General features: G+C 38.8%; 1 non-coding gene across 1 annotated transcript; it reads left to right on the forward strand.

Moving 5' to 3' along the window:
* Positions 1-21280: 21280 nt before the first annotated feature.
* LOC121225796 (small nucleolar RNA R71) lies at positions 21281-21387 on the forward strand. The gene has a single exon (XR_005923699.1). It is a non-coding gene; the product is annotated as a small nucleolar RNA R71 (small nucleolar RNA).
* Positions 21388-22165: the final 778 nt, after the last annotated feature.

The following is a 22165-nucleotide window of genomic DNA, read 5'->3' on the forward strand; positions in this document are numbered from 1 at the left end:
GCGAAGCTTATGTTAAACGTCAGACGTCTACTAAGCTTAAGCCCAAATCTGAAAAATGTGTTTTTGTGGGGTATCCAAAAGAAACTAAAGGATATTATTTCTTTAATCCCATTGAGAACAAAATACTTGTTGCTCGGACCGGTGTCTTCCTAGAGAGAGAATTTGTTTCTAGAAAAGGAAGTGGGAAAAAGATTGAACTTGATGAAGTTTAAGAATCGTAAAATACCACTGAACCAGAGATAGAACAACAGCAAGTTCCACAAGGGATTGAGGAACAAGTAATTACTGTAGAAACACAACCACCGCGTAGATTTTTAAAAGAACGCCAAGCACCCGAGAGATATGGATTTCTCATCACAACGCATGGTGACGTTCTACTTATAGATCAAGATGAGCCTAGGACTTATCAAGAAGCGGTGACGAGCCCAGACTCTGAGAAATGGCTTGAAGCGATGAGATCTGAGATGGATTCCATGTATGAAAACCAAGTATGGACTTTGGTTGACCCACTTGAAGAGGTTAAGCCCATAAGGTGCAAGTGGGTTTTCAAAAAGAAAACCGACATGGATGGTAATGTACAAACATACAAGGGGCAATTAGTCGCTAAAGGGTTTCGCCAAGTTCATGGTGTTGACTATGATGAAACTTTTTCTCCTGTAGCTATGTTTAAATCCATCAGGATCTTGCTTGCTATAGCTGCATTTCATGACTATGAAATTTGGCAGATGGACGTCAAAACAGCTTTCCTTAATGGGAAACTTGAAGAGGATGTGTACATGACACAACCTGAAGGTTTTGTCAATCCAAAGGATGCTGGAAAGGTATGTAAGCTACAAAGATCCATTTATGGATTAAAGCAAGCTTCTCGAAGTTGGAATCTTCATTTTAATGATGCAATCAAAGAGTTTGGTTTTATCAAAAATGAAGATGATCCATGTGTTTACAAGAAAGTTAGTTGGAGCACTATAACATTCTTGGTATTGTATGTGGATGACATACTTATCATAGGAAATGACATACCTACCCTGCAGTCTATTAAGACTTGGTTAGGAAGTTGTTTTTCCATGAAGGACTTGGGCGAAGCAACTTACATCTTAGGAGTAAAGATCTATAGAGATATATCAAGACAACTATTAAGTCTAAGCCAAAGTACATACATAGATAAAGTACTAAAAAGGTTCAGTATGGAAGAATCTAAGAGAGGATTCCTACCTATAAGACATGGTATTTCACTCTCGAAGGAAATGTGTCCTTCAACTCCACAAGAGAGAGAACGCATGAGTAAAATTCCATATGCTTCCGCTATTGGGTCTATCATGTATGCCATGTTATGTACCCGTCCAGATGTCTCATATGCCTTAATCATGACGAGCAGATACCAAGTAGATCCCGGTGAAGGTCACTGGACCATAGTCAAGAATATCCTTAAGTACTTGAGAAGGACTAAGGATACTTTCATAATATATGGAGGTGAGGAAGAGTTAAGTGTAAAAGGTTACACTGATGCCAGCATCCAAACCGATAAGGACGATTCTCGATCACAATCAGGTTTTGTGTTTTGCCTTAATGGTGGCGCTGTAAGCTGGAAGAGTTCAAAGCAAAGTACAGTAGCCGATTCTACAACAGAGGCTGAGTATATTACAGCAAGTGAGGTAGCAAAAGAAGCAGTTTGGATCAAAAAGTTAATTACTGAACTAGGGGTTGTACCTAGCATATCAGATGCTATAGAACTCCGATGTGATAACAATGGAGCCATTGCACAAGCTAAAGACCAGCGATCCAAACACATACTTAGGCGCTACCATCTCATTCGAGAGATTATCGATCGAGGGGATGTAGAGATATGCAGAGTACCTACAGATGATAACATTGCTGATCCCTTGACCAAGCCTCTCACACAGTAGAAGCATGATCGTCACACTAAGTCACTCGGTATGAGATATATAAGTGATTGGTCTTAGTGCTAGTGGGAGATTGTTAGAGTATGCCCAAAGATCAATCATCGGATGGTTGTAATAACATACTTGATTTATCATCTTTATTAATATAAGGCGTTACCATTATTATTTCAGTTTCTTTTCTGTATGTATAAATAAACTATTTTATAATAATGTCCTAAGAATAATATGATTATTCCTAAAAGATCCTTAGTCAAGTATTATTGTTAGATAGGAAAACGATAATGCATTAAGACTAACATGTAGTTGATTGATGATAAAGAGTTATCATTTATATGGAATGTCAGAATCGATGCATGAATATGTGTGTTAGAGAACAACATATTAGATTGACCCATTATGAGTATGTTTCCTGGATTATTATGTAATTGTCACGACATTACTCATAGTGATTAATATGTATATGATCCTCAGACTTGAGATCATCATAATCCCAACATCGTGAGTAGTATATTTTGATACAGTCAAACGTACACCATAACTGGTTGTTCTATAAAGTCTGATGTTGGATATACCACAATCGATGTAAAGGGATATGGTTGGTCGATATAGAATAAGTCCCTCCTACATAATGGGAGTAATATCTTGGGCCACTTGATTAAGTGAGACTAGAAATGCATGGCCATGCTCAAATAAGTTGATATGAGATGTCATACTTATTTGTATATTGTAGTCTGCTTAAGGTATCAAGGAACATGGAATGGACTATACAAGTGTGACTATTCCATGACTTGTGTCCAATCTAAAGATAAAGGACTTAAGGATTATTGCATAAAAGGTTAATCATAAAAAAAAGGTTATGTCGAATCATGATCTCTTGTGACTTAGGTAGCAATGATGCATTACTAGATGCCACTCATTGTTTGTAACATTGGAATCGTTCTAGTATTACTGCTAACGTTACAGGAACCTACAGGGTCATGCCCTATAGTTGAAATGAACGGAATAAACCATAGTTGGTATTATTTTTGGGTTTTGCTTTAATTAAATTAATTATAGAATTAATTTAATTCGGTAATCAAATTTCCAACACATTATGTACAAGTTTGTTGTATTCATAATGAGGACATGAATTTGGTTAGCATATGAATTCAAATAAATATATGGTTTACCGAAATTATATTATAATTAATGTAATTATAATTTTCGGTTTAAAATATTATTATATTTATTTAATTCCTAAAAACCCTAAAATAATAGGATATAAGAATCCCGTTTTTCTTTGTTTTTGGGGTCTAACAGTCGTCAAAGAAAAATTAATTTAAAAAACTATTTTGGGGATTTCTTCCGTTCGTAGTCAACTGGGTGGATTACGTAGAGGCCAGAGTCTTGATAGATTGCGGCTTGGTTCGATTGTAGATCAGACTACACATTGTTGAGAAGTCGTTGTCTACTCAGAACAAACATTAGGTAATTTCGTAACCCTCTTCACCCCGATTCGTTCCTCACACATGGATCCGTGGTTAGGGTCCCCGATTATTAAATTTTTTCTGCTGCACCGTAGGGTGCCGGCGATCCAACAATTCTGAATGTAGTGCATGATTTCGAGCAAAATAATAAGAAAATAAACACAAATAATGAAGAAGATTAAGAGGTTAAAAACTCGATTAGAAACAACCATAAAAATAAAAATATACTTCAAAAGATAAGAAATGAAATAAGTCTAAGAAAATAAAAATAAAACAACTATAAGCAAAAATAGAAAAAATAAAGCTAAAAATAAAAATAAAATCAGTTGTTTTTATCATCGGAGGCATCGTGATCGTTAGGCACCAGCGTTGAAAAGGAGATGTGGGGATGCTGACAAATCTGCTGCAATGTCGCATCAATACTGTTGAACCACTTAAAATAGTGTCTCTCGAAACGAGTGAACCGCTCGAAGAGGTCCGCTAAGGTGGCAACAGAAGTAGGAGGATGGTGACTCTGAGATAGAGGATGAGGTAGATTCTTCTGGTGGAAGGGGACATCATTAGTGAAGTCCACATGCTCATCCTGAGGGTCAAAATGAGATAATTGGTATTGAGAAGGATCCACTCCACGAAGTCGCTTGACCATCCTCATGTGACTCATACTAAAGGATGCCGAAGTACCGTGCGAGGTGAGTCACGTAAGGGCCTAAACAGATAGGACCCTTCCTGCTGCGCTTTGTCTGATGGCGGACAACTAGGGTGATGAAATAAGCAATATAAAAGGTGCTCCTCGTAGCCATGCTCCATTAAAAATAAGCATCGATTGTACCAATGAAGCCGGTGCTCTCTCTCTGACTGGTCAAAGTGTAAGCTAAGATGGCATGAATATAACGTAAATTCAGAGGTAAGGAAGTCACCTTCGACTAACTTGCATCATAAGGCATCGTACTCGTGGTAGGGTCTACCCAGCATAAAGAAGGCAAGTAGTGGATGTGCTGGTATAAAGTGAAAAAGCTCTCGGAAATCATGAACTTGTCACTGTAGAGTCCTAAGGACGCTCATATGACTTATCGTGTCGCCGAGTCTAAAAGTAATAGTGTTCGGCTCATCATGTGTCGACATCACTTACTGTAATAGGAATGTTGAACAGAACTCAAAAGTAAGCTCCAAGTAGGTGGACTCAACGATGGAGAAAAATCGATCCCAAGGAGCTATGGCAATCAGTGCGCGGACTTGATCAACTAGCTGGACCTACTCTAAAGCTATCCAATCAATGAAATGGCCTAATCTAAATGACCTCTGTCGAATATGTTGATATAGACCCTCTTGAGGACCCTATGAAAACTAGAGGCATGGATGTCAGGCCTTAGCAAAAGCACCCGAAGAAGAGGTCGTGCCCGAGTCATCCACTTTTTCAATGCGGGGACGTCGACCTTAGACTTGCCTCTAGTGTCCTTCATGATGAATCTGCAAGACAAGATAACTAAAAAAACAATTTCAATATTCAATGTAAAAGCACGAATTGACACAATGAAGCAGTTCAAATAATAACAAAACAAACTTCGAATCGCGCTAAAATCCATAGTCACAAGATCGAACACCCAGCTAAAAAAATTATTTGAATCCAACTGACACATAACTAAGAAGCAAGAATAATAAAATAATAATAATAAAAGAAAATAAAACCTACACATAATAAAATAATAAGTCATCAACTACTAACATAGCTACAGAAATACCAAAATGATGCATAATAATAACAAGACTAAGTAATAATAAATGAAAATAATAAAACAACCAAAACTAATGGGAACATGCTAATTTAAATCACCAAAACATAACTACATAGCTAAATAACATAGTAATAATAGGAATAAAAGTAATAAACATAATTAGAAAAACAAATAGAAAGAATAATAAGAAAAAAAGCATGATAAATACAATAAAAATAAATAAGCATAGAAATAAGAATAAAAATAAATAAAAATAAAATAATGAGGAAGGGTAAACAGGAGGACCGACAGAGGGACGGTGGCTAAAGGTTCGCGCAGCGGTCTACGGGCAAGAAAGACATGGCAGGGAAGGAAGGGCGTTTGACGGGGGATAAAGGGAAAGGGCGAAAAGAAAGAAGAAGGGGGGAATTGGAGGTGGTTCGATTAGGGGAGAAAGGGAAAAATTGGGGTTTGGGGCGAGAGGGTTTTGCTCATCGGTGAGGGAAGAAGAAGGGGTCAAAGGGGAGAGGGTGCGGTGGTGTAACAACTTGTTTTCAGTAAAATTGGAATAGTGGTTTTGGTACCACAAATCTGAAGTTAGAAAATTTATTTTATTATTATTTTATGGTCTACAGCATGATAGTGTTACCATATAAATATTTCATTAAGAAATTTTACTGTTCATTTACTTAATTGGATAAAAAGGACTAAATCACGTAAAGTACAAAAGTTGAGTTCTAATAGCTAAAGGTATTAAATAACTATTGAACTTTAAAGTGGAGGTCCTTATATGGTAATTAAACCATTTTTATGATAGTGGATGATGTTTGTTTGGCAATATTGAAATTTGGGTGAACTATTAAGGTTAATTTTAGAAATTAGAAATTAATGGTTAATTAAATAAATAAATAAATTCATCATCTTCCATTATCATTTTTTTAACTGAATGTTAAAGAACAATAAGCCATTGTTGAAGCTTCATTCGGCCAAGCTTCTCTAGCTCAATTAGGTATGTGTTTTTGTCCCATTTTTAATTATTTTTATGTTTTTGGGATCATTGTAGCTTAATCTAGCTAGCCCGGGGATTAATTTTTGAAACTGTTAAATTGTTAGGGTTTTACTGTTGATGAGCATGCTTGAGTTTTGAAGTTTGATGATAGAAAATGAATGGTTGTTGTTAGATAAACAACTTTTGTAAATGATTTTTTAGTAAAATTGTCAACTATGGACTAAATTGAAAATTAGGAAAAATTATATGGTGAAATTATGGAATAATTGAAGTATAATATATGCTAAGGACCTATTTGACATTCGACCATATTGGGTTGTGATGAATTGTGCAAATTTCCATTTTATTAAACTAGGGACTAAATTGCAAATAACTAAATGTATAAGGGCAAAATAGTAATTTGAATGAAAATATATTAAATTGAGTTAAATTTATCTGTATAGATCGAGTCAGACCTCGTATGGAGTTAGATCAAGACAAAGATAAATCTTGAATTAATAGCCTCCGTAGCTACATATACTCGTCGAAGTAAGTTCGTGTATTTAAATTGAGTATTTATATGTTTTAATTAAATTATATGTGTGTGAATTTTATAATTACTATGTATAAATACTGATTGCATATTTGATGACGTACGAAGATTACCGAGCCCCGTTTAAACCTTAGGAATTCGTAGAATACAAATGACATGTCATTAGGGTTACCGATTTGGTTGTGGTCCTGCATTTGTTGTAGACACACCACAGCTCGTATCAGCTTACCGATTTCCAGCTCGTGAGAGCATACTAATTCATGGCTCGTATGAGCATACATGTATAATAATTGACAAATTACAGTTTAGCACACTATGTGTGAGCTATCCCGAGTATCCATCGATATTCTAATTGGTTCAACGGGCAATGTTCTGTTACGAGATGATATGAGTTTGATACGAACTATTACAGGTATATACATGAAATACATGGAAATGTTATTACATAATGGTATATAGTTAAATGAAATGGATGATATGTGTACATGGAAATTTGATTATTTCTTGAGTTCATCCATGATTTGGTTTATATGTGATTTTACATGGCTAACATGTTGGTGAATATGTGTTAGGCACTTTTTCAAGTTGTGTTGGGATATGTATTGTTTACTTACTTAATATATGCTTAAATGGTAAGTTAAATTCTTTGTTATACAAACTTACTAAGCTTAAATGCTTACTCTATGTTATTTTTCGTGTTTTATAGTGATTCAGAAACTCGTTCAGGTTGGAAGCTTGTCAGAGCTATATCACACTATCCATCACCTCTTTTCGTACTTTCGATTGGTTTAATTTTTGTTATAATGGCATGTATATGTTATTTTGGCTAATGTTGGCCTACATGTTTTGTTTGTTATTTTGGCCTTCTATTTGGCTTGTATTTTTGCACTTTGATGATAGTATGAGTTTAGTATATGGTATGTAAATATTTGCTCTCTAATGGTCGATGTTTGGATTGCTATGCTTGAATTACAGAAGATGAAAACTATGGCATGAATGTGCATATTATATATGTGATTTGTGATAGAATGAAATTGTGGTAAATAGACTCTTTTATGGATATGATTTATATAGACATTTGATGCTAGTCTTAGAATGGTGTTTGTTACCAAATGGTTATGTTTTGGTAAGAAATTTACATGGAAATATTTGGTACAACTATGCATATGTGTTAGTTAATCAGTTAGGTAAGTTCGAATATGTTACACCCCAAACTCGACCTAGACATTATGACCGAATCTAGCGATGTCACATGGTAGTGTTTTTCGAAAAAGTGAGTTGTTGTCAAAAACCTCTTACCTATATAACCTCTTGACAGTATCTTATGTTGATTCCAGGATGTGACGTTCATTTTCAAAATGTAATTCATAAAGTTACTCTCTTTCAAAACGTTATTAATTTTCAAAACGTCACTTATTGCGGAAGCTTTTTAAAATAGTTGCATATTTGAATGAATTTTGTTAAAACTTTTGGTTCTTTTTGAAAAGCCGATTATCCCTACTACTAGCAGTTATAAATCAAAACAAAAAATCCAAAATTAAAAATATAAATCCAAAGAGGCCATGATACAGTAAAATCCCAACATAAAATCAAAATCAAAATTAAGCACTTAAATGGAATGAAGTAGGTCGTGTGGGCACCGCTGAGTCCTCCGCTGCACCAATCCTCCTATGACTGGGGATTACCTATACAGATAAATCAGAAGGGTGAGTTTACGAAAACTAATTGTCTAATCTCATATATACAAGCAAACAGAAAGTTATCACAATCTGGGCCTAAGCCCTTTTTCAGTATCAGATCCGATTTTAGTTAGGGCCTTAGCCCATTTCAGTACAGGTGTAATCATGCATTAAGGCCTTGGCCCATTAAAGTATCAATAATCAGTACCATATAAGTTATGCAATCACAAAATCCTATACAGCCAACCTCTACACTCCATCTCCGTCCAACCCTACACTCCATGTGGGGATATAATCAACCCACCCATCCCTACACTCCAAGTAGCACCGAATGCGGCACTATACAGTAATATACAGCTGAGCTGCCAGTAAGTTAGGCTCAAAGCCTTTCAGTACACTTCCTCCAATCAATATAAACTCATACCCATGCAATGCATCATACAATCATGTCATGTCAAATCAGGGTATCATACATGCATTCAGTACAGTTTTCACAGCAAGCTCAATATACAGTCATAAATATATATATCATACATGGATATAACAGTCATTCAGTCAATTAGGGGTCTAGGTAAGCTTACCAACCCTACAGTAGGTTCACAGTCGTCTCGAGCGGCTAGTGCAACCTTAACATCAAAACAGTGAAAAATGAGCCCACATGCCCATGTTGTCAGCCCATGTGGGCCCACACGCCTGTGTGGCCCACACAGCCCAAAATAACCTTGGCCATGTGGATCACACGGCCTGGCCCAATAATCTCACACGCCCGTGTGGTTCACCTGTGTGGGCCCACACACCTGTGTGGCCCACACGGCCTAATTCGGTCTAGCCTGTGTATCGCACACGGCCAGCCTCGTCGATCACACGCCTATGTTCAATCACACGGTCAACCACACGGGTGGCCACACACCCGTGTGGTGTCAACAGTCTCACTTTTCGTCTTTTTGTCGATTTTAGTCTCTAGTGTTGCGGTTACACACCTGGTCTGTTTCCGTTGCTAACCCAACCACAAGAACTCCAAGACCTCAAACGAAAACAGAATGGCGATTCCCTACTGCCAAAGTGTGAATCAACAGCCCACTACTCTTTGGTCTAATCTGAATGCGCGAAAACGTAAACGACTATTGAAAGAGGCCAAGACAAAGGCCAAATGAATAATAATTCAGCTACAACCAAGCAGGAAATAGAAGTAACCCTCCAATCAGTCACTTTTAAATGAAGCATTAAGAATAAGAAATTTCCAGAAACTATAGACAACCTTAACTTCAACGAACCACAGTGGATTTGTAATTAAACGGCACCACCCAGAATTCCTACAGTCACCTAAAGGTCTCCTAACCAGAAATAGAACTCCCATTAGACAAAGAATAACAATAGGATGGAAGCTATAATAGAAAAACTTATCGTCACTGCTCAAAGATATTGAAGAAGCAAATCGCGACCACAAGAAGAAGGTTATGAAACGAAAGAAATCCGTAGCAAAAAGGAAAAGAGGGAATCGACAGAACCTAGAGAATAAAATAAAAGAGAAGATGGAGATAGAAAAACTAAAGGAAACTTTTGGCAGGAGAGAATGAACAAAGAAATTCGGCTTCAGCAAAACTAGGAAAGGAAAAATTGAATTTTGAAAAAAATGAATCTAATCCTATCACAATCCCTTAATTTCTCCTATTTTTACTCCTCAAATCTCTCCACATGACTCCCCACTCAATCCAAACACCCTAAACCGTCCACAACCTCCCACACATCTCAAATACTTAGTATTTTACAAGACTTCAAACTCCTTCATGCCACAAGAACAAAAAACATCCGCCTTGCACGTACAGGGATTCGAACTCAAGATCCCAGCACACTGGCACTCCACTTAACCACTAGACCAGCAGACCCATTTTGACATATTTTACCAACATATATTTATAAGCCTACTGATTAGAGATAGGTTTATTCATTTAAAAATAAAAATTTGCCCAAGCTAATGCTTGAACTTGGGACCTCTCAAACACTTCCTAGAACATTTAACCACTAAAGCAGACACATAATTGCGTCACAAACATATGAAAAAATATATAAGAGATTTTGGAGCGTTACAACTCTATCCCCTAAAAGAAAATTTCGGCCTCGAAATTTTACTTGATTAGAACAAATGGGGATACTGCTGACGCATCTCATCTTCAGGCTCCCACATGGCCTCCTCGGTGATATGATTACGCCATAAGACTTTACCCAGTGGAATAGACCTCCTCCTCAAAACTTTTATGTCACGATCCAATAATTGAATCGGGTCCTCCTCGAAGGTCAGATTTGGCCTAACCTCGATCTCTTCAACAGGAACAATATGCGTGGGATCAGAGCTGTAGTGCCTTAATATCAATACGTGGAAAACATCGTGAACCCGGTCCAACTCTAGAGGTAGCTCTAACTGGTAGGCAACCGATCTCACTCGTTTCAATATGCGATAGGGTCCAACAAACCTAGGGCTCAACTTGCCCTTATGACCAAATCTAAGTACCTTCTTCCATGGCGAGACCTTAAGAAAAACAAAGTCCCCCACCGAGTACTCAATCTCTCGACGCTTCAAATCCGCATAGGACTTCTGTATGTCTGATGCCGCTTTCAATCGGTCTCGAATCAACCTAACTTTATCCTTGGTATCAGAAACTAGTTCAGGGCCCAGAACATGCCGCTCGCCCAACTCAGTCCAACATGAAGGTGTGCGACACCTACGACCATATAATGTCTCGTAGGGTGCCATCTGAATGCTAGACTGATAGTTGTTGTTACAAGCAAATTCTGCTAGTGGCAGGTAATCCTCCCAACTGCCTTGAAAGTCAAGCACACAACTTCTCAACATATCCTCCAGTATTTGAATCACCCTCTCTGATTGACCATCAGTCTGAGGATGGAATGCAGTACTAAAGTCCAATCTTGTACCCAGAGCTTCATGTAGCTTTTTCCAAAATCGAAACGTAAAGCGAGGATCCTTATCAGATATTACTGAAACCAGTACCCCATACAGTCTCACTATCTCAGACGCATACAATTTAGCCAGCTTCTGCAAAGAGTAGTCAGTACGAATTGGTATGAAATGGGCGGATTTGGTAAATCGATCCACGATGACCCACACTGAATCCTTCTTAGTGGGTGTGAAGGGCAACCCACTAACGAAATCCATAGTTACACGCTCTGACTTCCAAAGCGGAATCTTGATTGGCTGCAACAATCTTGAAGGTAACTGATGTCCAGCCTTAACTTGTTGGCATGTCAGACACTTAGCCACGAATTTAGTAACCTCTCGTTTAAAACCTGGCCACCAGTATAACTCACGAAGGTTATGGTACATCTTATTTCCACCCGGATGCATATCATAAGGGCTACTATATGTCTCTCTCAGAATAGACTGCCTCAATTCAGTATCTTTCGGTACACAGGTTCTCCCACAAAAACAGAGTACCCCTTCACTATTCAATCCAAAATCCTCGGTATTCTTACTCTCAACCTGTTGAAAATGAAGACCCAAAGAATCATCCCCTATCTGCTTACCTTTAACCTACTCTATCCACATCGGTTTAACTTGAAGTTCAACCAACAAACTACCATCATTAAATAAATTGAGGTGAGCAAACATCGCCCTCAGGTAAGTCATAGCTCTACGGTTCAGTGCGTCGGCTGCCACATTAGTCTTACCAGGGTGGTATTCAATAGTACAGTCGTAGTCCTTAAGCAGCTCAATCCATCTACGCTGCCTAAGATTTAGGTCCTTCTAAGTGAGGAGGTACTTGAGACTCTTGTGATCAGTGTAAATGATACACTTCTCACCATACAAATAATTCCTCCAAATTTTTAGTGTGAATACCTCTGCGGCAAACTCCAAGTCATGCGTCGGATAATTCGCCTCATAGGTCTTAAGCTGACGAGACGCGTACTTTACCACCTTACCCTCTTACATCAACACACATCCTAAACCGATATGTGATGCGTCGCTGTAAACAATAAACTCCTTTCCAGAATTTGGTTGTATTAGAACAGAGGCCTCAGTCAGTACAGTCTTGAGCTTCTCAAAGCTCTCTTGTTGCGAATCAGTCCAGTTAAATGGCACACCCTTACGTAGCAGCTTAGTCAACGGAGTGGCAATTAGAGAAAACCCCTCTACAAATTGCCGATAATACACTACCAGTCCCAGAAAACTGTAGATCTCAGATACAGTTTTAGGCTGCTTCTAATCCAAGACAGCCTCAATCTTTCGAGGATCGACTCTAATCCCCTCAGTAGAAATCACATGTCCCAAAAACGTTACTTCATGTAACCAGATAGGGCTAGAACACTCGGTTCATCAGATCCATGAAAGCTACTGGTGCATCCGTCAATCTAAATGGCATCACTAGGAACTCGTAATGTCTGTATCGAGTCCTAAATGTTGTCTCGTATAAATCAATCTCCTTAACCCTCAACTGATGATATCCTGATCGGAGTTCAATCGTGGAGAAAATCGAATCCCCTTAGAACTTATCAAACAGATCATCTATCCTCGATAAGGGATACTTACTCTTGATTGTCAACTTGTTTAATTGTCGATAGTCAAAACACATACACATGGATCCATCCTTCTTTTTCACGAACAGAACTGGTGCTCCCTATGGAGACACACTAGGGTGGATGAACCCACGATCCAGTAACTCTTGAATCTAAGCCTTAAGCTCCACAAACTCTTTCAGTGCCATTCTATAGGGAGCGATAGACACCAGAGCTATACCAGGAAGGAGCTTAATCCCGAACTCTACTTCACAATTCAGAGGTAACCCAGGTAGCTCTTTAGGAAAAATATCCGGAAAGTCCTTAACCGTCCTGATATCCTTAACCGAAGAACCCTCAGAATCTGAAACACTGATGTAGGCCAAATACACCTCACATCCCTTACGAACCAATTTTTTCGCCCTCAATGCAGAAATCACATTCGATAAGTAGTTCCAACGCTCCCCAATTATGACTACCTCACTATCCTTAGTTCTCAGTACAGCCCTTTTTATGGTACAGTCCAACTTACTCGGTGTTTGACCAACCAATCCATCCCCAGTATCAAATCAAACTCTCCAAAAGACAGTTCCATCAGATCAGCCAAAAAAATAGTCCCTTGAATCTCTAAAGGAATGTCTCTAAAAAACTTATTTACCTTTACTGATTGTCCCAGCGGACTCAATACAGTCACCTCCCTCGTAGTGCTCTCAACCAGTATACCTTTTAGATATGGTACAAGCTATATAAAAGTGAGTGGATCCTATATCTATCAGTGCAGTATAAGGTACATTATAAATAAAGAATGTACCTGTGATAACGTCTGGAGCATCTTCATCCTCTCAGCAACGTGCAGCATAAACCAGAGCCGACTATTTTGCTTCAGTACGACCAGCACCTCTGCCCGGTGTTCTCTAAACACGACCCAAACCACTACCACATTTGGCCTGACCATGGCCTCTTGGTGGTTGCTGAACTACTCTCGGTGGTGGTGCAATACCAGTGCCCGAAGCTTGCATCTGATCAAACCTCCATGGACACTCTCTAATACTATGCTCTAGAGAATCGCACCTCAAACATGCCCTAGTTCTTTTTCAACACTCGTACTGATGGTGTCTACCAAAGTCAGTACACAGTGGCTGTCCAATAGCAACAATAGGAGCCTCAACTCTGATCGGCCCATCAACTCTGGCCTTTTTTTAGTCCTCTGAACAGAACTCGAAGGCTCTGAATCCCTCTTATTCCTACCTCTCTCTGTCATGGTTCTGGCGCTCAGTGCACTTCACTTTCTCGGTGATCTTTGACTTATCAACCAATGCAGTAAAATCTCGCTCCCTCTGTGGAGCTATCAGAACCCTCTGATTATCATTGAGGCTATCCTTGAAACAAACACATCGCTCGTACTAAGTCGCCACCATACCACACGCATAGTAGCTCAGTCATAAAAAGTCAGCCTCATGCTCGGCCACTGATCTGTCTCCCTAAATCAAATTTAAGAACTTTCTCCTACAGTTATACACATAACTAGCCCCTACATACTTCCCTTGGAAAGCAGCCTTAAAGAACTCCCAGGTTAGTCGATCGAGCTGAGTGCCGTCTTTAACAGTGAGCCACAACTAATAAGCCTCATCACGCAGCAACGATACAGCACCCTTCAACTTCTGCTCAATGGTGCAGTCCAGGTCGTCCATAATCCTCTCTATGGCCTCAATCCAGTATTCTGCCACATTAGGGGCAACTCCAGCAATACCAGCAAAAAGCTCAGCTCCGTTAGACCGGAGTCGTTCCGTAACCGACCTGCGGCCTCTAGCTCTAGTATTGGGTCCAACGACCCTCTCTAGAATCCTTAACATGGATTGGAATAGTGCGTCGTCCCCAGCCGCACGATCATGAGACCCAGCCTCAGCCACAGGTGAAGTCGGTGTCTCATTAGTATCCAAATTAGGCAAATTGTCAGATGACAAAGACCCAACTTGAGCACCCGTACGACCTCTACCACGGCCTCTTGTATTCCGTCTGCAAGTACCTTTGGTGCTCATTGTCTAATTGCGTTTTATCTATATTAATAGTTTTATGCATCAATTTACAGCTCCAGTGTTTATTAACAAATATTTTATGAAAACAGTATCAGAAGTGTAAAGTTTGTTTCGTACATCTCAATGTCACTCAATGTCTATCAGTTTTACTACAGTCTCAGTATACACTATTTTAAGTGCTTTTCAATACAGTCTATTTATAGTAGTCTCACTATAGCAGTTTTAGGATACACTATAAAAAATAGTTTCAGTTTTAGTTTAGAAAATTCTCAGTTTCAGAAAACTTAATGGTTTGGCACTGGAGACTCGGTGTACCACACTTTCAAGAAAAATATTTAAAAATTAGTTCACAGAAATCATGACTTAAAAACCTACATCCACAGCTGAGTTTTGTAACCTAGCTCTGATACCACTAAATGTAACACCTCAAACACAACCTAAATGTTATGGCTGAATCTGACGATGTCACATAGTAGTGTTTTTTGAAAAAGTGAGTTGTCGTCAAAAACCTTTTACCTATATAACCTTTTGACATTATCTTATGTTAATTCCAGGACATGTTCATTTTCAAAACGTTATTAATTTTCAAAATGTCACTTATTGCAGAAGCTTTTTAAAACAGTTGCATATTTGAGTGAATTTTGTTAAAACGTTCTGTTCTTTTTGAAAACTCGATTATCCCTACTACTAGCAGTTATAAATTAAAACAATAAAAATCCCAAATTAAAAATATAAATCCAAAGAGGCCATGATACAGTTAAATCCCCAACATAAAATCAAAATCAAAATTAAGCACTTAAATGGAATAAAGTAGGTGTGTGGGCACCGCCGAGTCCTTCGCCGCACCAATCCTCCTATGATTGGGGATTACCTGTACAGATAAATCAAAAGGGCGAGTTTACAAAAACTCAGTGTCTAATCTCATATATACAAGCAGACAGAAAGCAATCACAATCTGGGCCTAAGCCCTTTTTCAGTATCAGATCTGGTTTTAGTTAGGGCCTTAGCCCATTTCAGTGCAGATGCCGTCATGCATTAAGGCATTGGCTCATTACAGTATCAGTAATCAGTACAGTATCAGTTATACGATCACAAAATCTTACCCAGACAGCCTTTACACTCCATCTCTGTCAAACCCTACACTCCATGTGGGGATATAACCAACCCACCCATCCCTACACTCTAAGTAGCACCAAATGTGGCACTATACAGTAATATACAGCTAAGTTGCCAGTAGGCTCGAAGCCTTTCAGTATACTTCCTCCGATCAATATAAACTCATCCCCATGCAATGCATCATACAATCATGTCATGTCAAATCATGGTATCATACATGCATTCAGTACAGTTTTCACAGCATGCTCAATATACAGTCAGAAATATATATATCGTACATGGATATAATAGTCATTTAGTCAATTAGGGGTCTAGGTTAGCTTACCGACCCTACAGTAGGTTCACAATCGCCTTAGGCAACCCGTGTAACCTTAACATCAAAACAGTGAAAAATAGGCCCGCATGCCTATATTATCGGCTTGTGTGGGCCCACACACCCGTGTGGCCCACACGGCTGAAAATGACCTTGGCCATGTGGATCACGCGGCTTGGCCCAATAATCTCAAACGTCCGTGTAGTTCACCAATGTGGGCCCATACGGCCTAATTCGGTCTGGCCTGTGTATCGCACACGACCAGCCTCTTCGATCACACACCCATGTTCGATCACACGGCCAACCACATGGACGGCCACACAACCGTGTGGTGTCAACAGTCTCAGTTTTTGGCTTTTTACAAATTTCAGTCTCCAGTGTTTCGGTTACACACCTGGTCTATTTCTGCTGCAAACTCTACCATGAGCACTCCAAGACCTAAGACGAAAACAGAATGGCGATTCGCTACTGCCAAAGTGTCAATCAACAGCCCACTGCTCTTTGATTGAATCTGAATGCGTGAAAAGGTAAACGACTACTGAAAGAGGCCAGGACAAAGGCCGAAGGAACAATAATTCAGCTGCAACCAAGCAGGAAACAGAAGTAACCCTCCAATCGGTCACTTTTAAACGAAGAATTAAGAACAAAAACTTTCCAGAAACTGTAGACAACCTTACCTTCGACGAACCACAGTGGGTTTGCAATTAAACGACACCGTCCAGAATTCCTACAGTCACCTAAAGGTCTCCTAACCAAAAATAGAACTCCCATTAGACAAAGAACAACAATAGGATAGAAGCTATAATAGAAAAACTTACCGTCACTGCTCAAAGATATTGAAGAAGCAAATCGTGACCACAAGAAGAAGGTTATGAAACAAAAGAAACCCGTAGCAAATAGGAAAAGAGGGAATCGACAGAACATAGATAATAAAATAAAAGAGAAAGATAGAGAGGGAAAAACTAAATGAAACTTTTGGCAGGAGAGAAAGAACAAAGAAATTCGGCTTCAGCAAAACTAGGCAAGGAAAAACTGAATTTTGAAAACAAAAGAATTTAATCCTACCATAATCCCTTAATTTCTCATATTTTTACTCCTAATATCTCTCCACATGACTCCCCACTCAATCCAAACACCCCGAACCATCTAGAACCTCCCACACATCTCAAACACTCAGTATTTTACCACATTTCAAACTCCTTCACGGCACAAGAACAAAAAAGCATCCACCTTGCACGTACAGGGATTAGAACTCAAGACCCCCAACACACTGACACTTCACTTAACCACCAGACCAGCAGGCCCATTCTGACATATTTTAGCAACATATGTTTATAAGCCTACTGATTAGAGATAGGGGTTTGTTCATTTAAGAACAAAAATTTTCCCAAGCTAATGCATGAACTTGGGAACTCTCAAACACTTCCCAGAACACTTAACCACTGAAGCAGACATACAATTGTGTCACCAACATACGAAAAAATATATAAGAGATTTTGGAGCGTTATAGAATACATGGTTGACATCTTTATATATTGTCATTTGAGGTGCCTAAGGGAATATTGATTGCATGTGATTATACCATTTGTATAAGGCTAGAAAATGCATGGTTTTTGTACCTTATTATGGTTGGCTTATATGCACAATTTTTGGTGTAGGTACATGTCAAATTTTGTGAGAAATATGGCTTGTAAAATGGCCTCTTTTCATCCACATAGGTAGAGACACGGGTGTGTGTCTCAGCCGTGTATGACACACGGCCAGGTGACACGGTCGTGTGCCCCTTGTAGTTTTCAAAAGGGTTGCAAGTTAGGCTGTTACACGACCTAGCAAACGAGCGTGTGGCTTGGTCGTGTGGCCCAAGTTAGTGAGTTACAGGGGCACAGACACGGGCTGGGACACGGTCATGTGTCCCTATTTTGAATGCCTACACGACCTAAGACACGGGCCTTGAAAATTTCCCTTAGGCTTAAAAATTTCAATGTTTTTCGAAATATTCTCTGAGTTTCCAATTTAGTCCCGGCTTATTTCTAATGCATATTTAGGGCCTTGAGGGCTCATATAAAGGACAGTATTTATGATTTTTATTGGTTTTATTATAAATATTAATATGTTATGAAATGTTTAAAATTTCTGTCTATTTGATCCGTAAACTCCAGTAAGGCTTCGAAACCCTATTCTGACGATAGATACAGGTTAGGGGTATTACAGGTGGAAAGGTGATGGTTTGACAAGGGGAGGAGAGGGTCGATGAGAGAAAGGGGAAAAAGAAAGAATAGGGAAAAGAGAAGAGGAGAGCATAGGGGCTGTACAGGGTGACGGCGCTTTCAACAAGGGGAAAGGTGTGATGGGGCGAAGAAGGGTGAGTGGCCAGAGTTTCAGAGGAGGGATCGACGACGGCTTAGGTTGTAGGGTGAAGAAAAGGACAAAGTAAAAAAAATGGGAAAAAATTAGGGTTTGAGGGTTAAAAGAGGGTATAGTAGTGTAAAGGCCTGTGTTGAGCCACACGATTGTGTGCTTTCAGCCCGTGTGTGATTTGACATTCAAGTTCAATCTTCACATGGCATCAGACGCGTCCATGTGTCAAGGTCGTGTGCTAGGCCATGTGTGATCTCCTTCGCTTCTCTTACACCGGTGTGTCCCAGTAGTGTAATCTTCAAAATTTGGAAAAATTAAGTCCCAGGACTCACACGGCCAAGGACACACCCGTGTGCCAAAGATATGTGACTTACATGGCCATGTTTTTACATTGTGTAACTCTCTGTCAATTGCTCCCTTATGCACACGTTCATGTGTCCAGGCCGTGTGACTCATTGTCGATTCGCCTATTTGGCACACATCCTGGGACACGCCCATGTGTCCAGTCCGTGTGTTTCAAAAAAAAATTTAATTTTAAATTAGCATATTATAGAATTAAAAGAATTAGCATATGTTAAACACTCGAGTTGCCTCCCAAGAAGTGCTTATTTAGAGTTTAAGCTCGACTTAACTTGTATTTGTGCAGTTACGATGGTTCGTGGAGCCAAAGCTCCTCTTTCGTGTTATTAATTATTCTACCAAGATAAGGTTTGAGTCGAGCACTGTTTACCTTAAACATACTAAACTTAGAATGAGTTACCTCGACTATACCATAGGGGAAGACATTCAGTACTGTAAATGGTTTTGATCCGTTTGACTTGAGCTCCGAAGGAGAGATCCGTGGATTCATTTTGTCCAGTAATACTTTGTCCCCAGCCTTAAATTGGTTCATCCCATTCAAATGCTCCCCATGGTGTCGTTTGGCTCTTTATCGTGTTCTTTCAAATTCTCCTGAGCATGCATCCGCCATTTATCTAGTTCATCGATTAGTAATATTCGCCCTTCATAAGTTGTTTGATTTTTGTCACCTTGATTGTAGCATGGCTCCATTATGTTTTCTTGATGGGTTTCCTACAAAGAAGGTTGAGCCATATGGTCACAAACATTAATAGAACATTTAAAATCATCTCGATCACTAGATGTTCTCACAGAATCACAAGCTTAGAGAATAATCATTTTGTCACCTACACAAAGTACTAATTCACCCGTACCAACATCAATAATAGTCTTAGAAGTTGCTAAAAAAGGGAGAACTAAAATTAAAGGTACCTCACTACTCTCATCCATGTCTAGCACAACAAAGTCAATGGGGAATATGAATTTATCTATTTTAACAAGCACATCCTCAATAACACCCCCTAATATATCTGATGGTTCTATCTGCTAACTGAATACTCATCCTAGTGTGTTTGGGTTTCCCAAGACCCAATAGTTTAAACATTTTATAAGGCATAATATTAATACTAGCCCCCTAAATCAGCCAAAGCATTATATATATTTAAACTACCAATGAGACAAGGAATAGTAAAACTCCCTAGATCTTTGAGTTTGTTGGGTAGTTTATTTTGTAAGATGGCCTAGCAAACTGCATTGAGCTCCACAGTCAATGAATTGTCTAACTTCTATTTTTTTGCCAACAGCTCCTTTAGAAATTTAACATAATTTGGCATCTGTGAAAGAGCTTCAACAAACGGTAAGTTAATATGTAATTTCTTTAAGAGCTTGACGAATTTACCAAATTGTTTGTTTGTATGGTCTCTCTTCGTCGCTTTAGGATATGGAACTCGAGGTGTATATTCTTTAACTGATGGCTTTTGCTCTTTCATTTTTTCCTCAACCTTATTGTTTTTCGCCAAAACTTCTTGCCTCAGTTCTTGTTCAGGTTCAACTAACCCTTCTACTCCTCAACTAGTAATCGTGTGAAGCTGCTCCCTAGGGTTAGGTTCAATATTGCTGGGCAAGCTACCTTGTGGTCGTTCTGAAATTATCTTAGCAAGCTATCCTATTTGATTCTCGAGCCCTTGAATTGATGCTTGCTGATTTTTTAGAGTTGCCCCAGTGTTTTGAAAACAGGTTTCTGACACCAAGATGAATTTGGTCAACATCTCCTCAAGGTTCAGCTTTTTCTCTTACTGATAAAGTTGTAGGAAGCTTAGAGGTGGTTGTGTTCTTTGATTTCTTTGACCACCCTAAGAGAAATTGGGATGGTTCCTCCAACCTGCATTATAGTTATTATTATAAGGGTTATTTTGAGGCCTAGAATTGTTACCCATATAATTAATTTGTTCGTTCTCTATGCTAGGACTGAATGGTAAACATTCTGGATTATTCATTACACCTTCATTTGTTTCACATTGCATCACTGGATCTACCTGCGTGTGAAGATATAAACCATAAAATTTATTATTTAATAGTTTTACCTGATTCAATAACATGGTGACTACATCTAAATTAAAGACACCGACTACTTTCATCAGCTTTGTCCTAATGACTTGCCACTGATAATTATTCAGTGCCATCTCCTCAATAAATTCATAAGTCGCTTCGAGTGTCTTATTGTTCAGAGTTCCACTAGCTGCTGCGTCAATTAACTACTTAGTTGATGGATTCAAACTGTTATAGAAGTTTTGAACTTGTAACCATAAAGGTAACTCATGGTGAGGGCACCATCTCAATAAGTCCTTGTATCTCTCCCATGCATCATATAACATCTCTAAATCGATCTAAACAAAGGAAGAGATATCATTCCTCAACTTGGTTGTCTTAGCCGGTGAGAAGTACTTCAACAAAAATTTCTCAGTCATTTGAACCCATGTAGTGATGGAACCTCGTGGTAAAGAGTTTAACTACTGTTTAGCTTTGTTTCTCAACGAGAATGGGAACAACCATAAGCGAATAGCGTCGTCAGTGGCGCCATTAATATTGAAAGTGTCGCAAATTTCTAGAAAATTAGCCAAATGAGTATTTGGATCTTCATCTTGCACACTATCGAACTGAACATATTGTTGTACCATCTGAATAGTGTTTGGTTTCAACTCAAAGTTATTTGCTACAATGGTGGGTCGCACAATACTTGATTCAGCCCAGTCAGAGTGGGTTTGGCATAATCGTACATTGTACGAGGAACAGGAGCTGTACAAACTGTAGGAGGTAGCTGAATATTCTGATTATCGTTCATCTCCTCAGTAATAATAATGTCCTCTTGTTCGTCTACTAAATTCTGTCGATTCTGCCTTGCTTCTCTATGGTTTCTACGAGCAATACTTTCAATCTCACTATCGTAAATCAATGGTCCCGACGGGTTTCTTCTAGTTATAAACTAAAGGAACCTGCCAAAAGCAAACAAAAGAAAATTAGAATGTAAAAATTGAACTAAAAACAAAAATATAAAAAATTAAAAAATTGCTAAATTAAAAAAAAAGTATTCCTAATATTTTAGTCCCTGGCAACGGCGTCAAAAACTTGATGTGTGTTTTTTGTACTAACTAAAAATACGACTAAGGCAAGCGCACCTGTCAAACAATAGTATAGCTA

This window comes from Gossypium hirsutum, chromosome D13 (genome assembly GCF_007990345.1).
Source record: "Gossypium hirsutum isolate 1008001.06 chromosome D13, Gossypium_hirsutum_v2.1, whole genome shotgun sequence".
NCBI classification, from domain to species: Eukaryota; Viridiplantae; Streptophyta; class Magnoliopsida; order Malvales; family Malvaceae; genus Gossypium; species Gossypium hirsutum.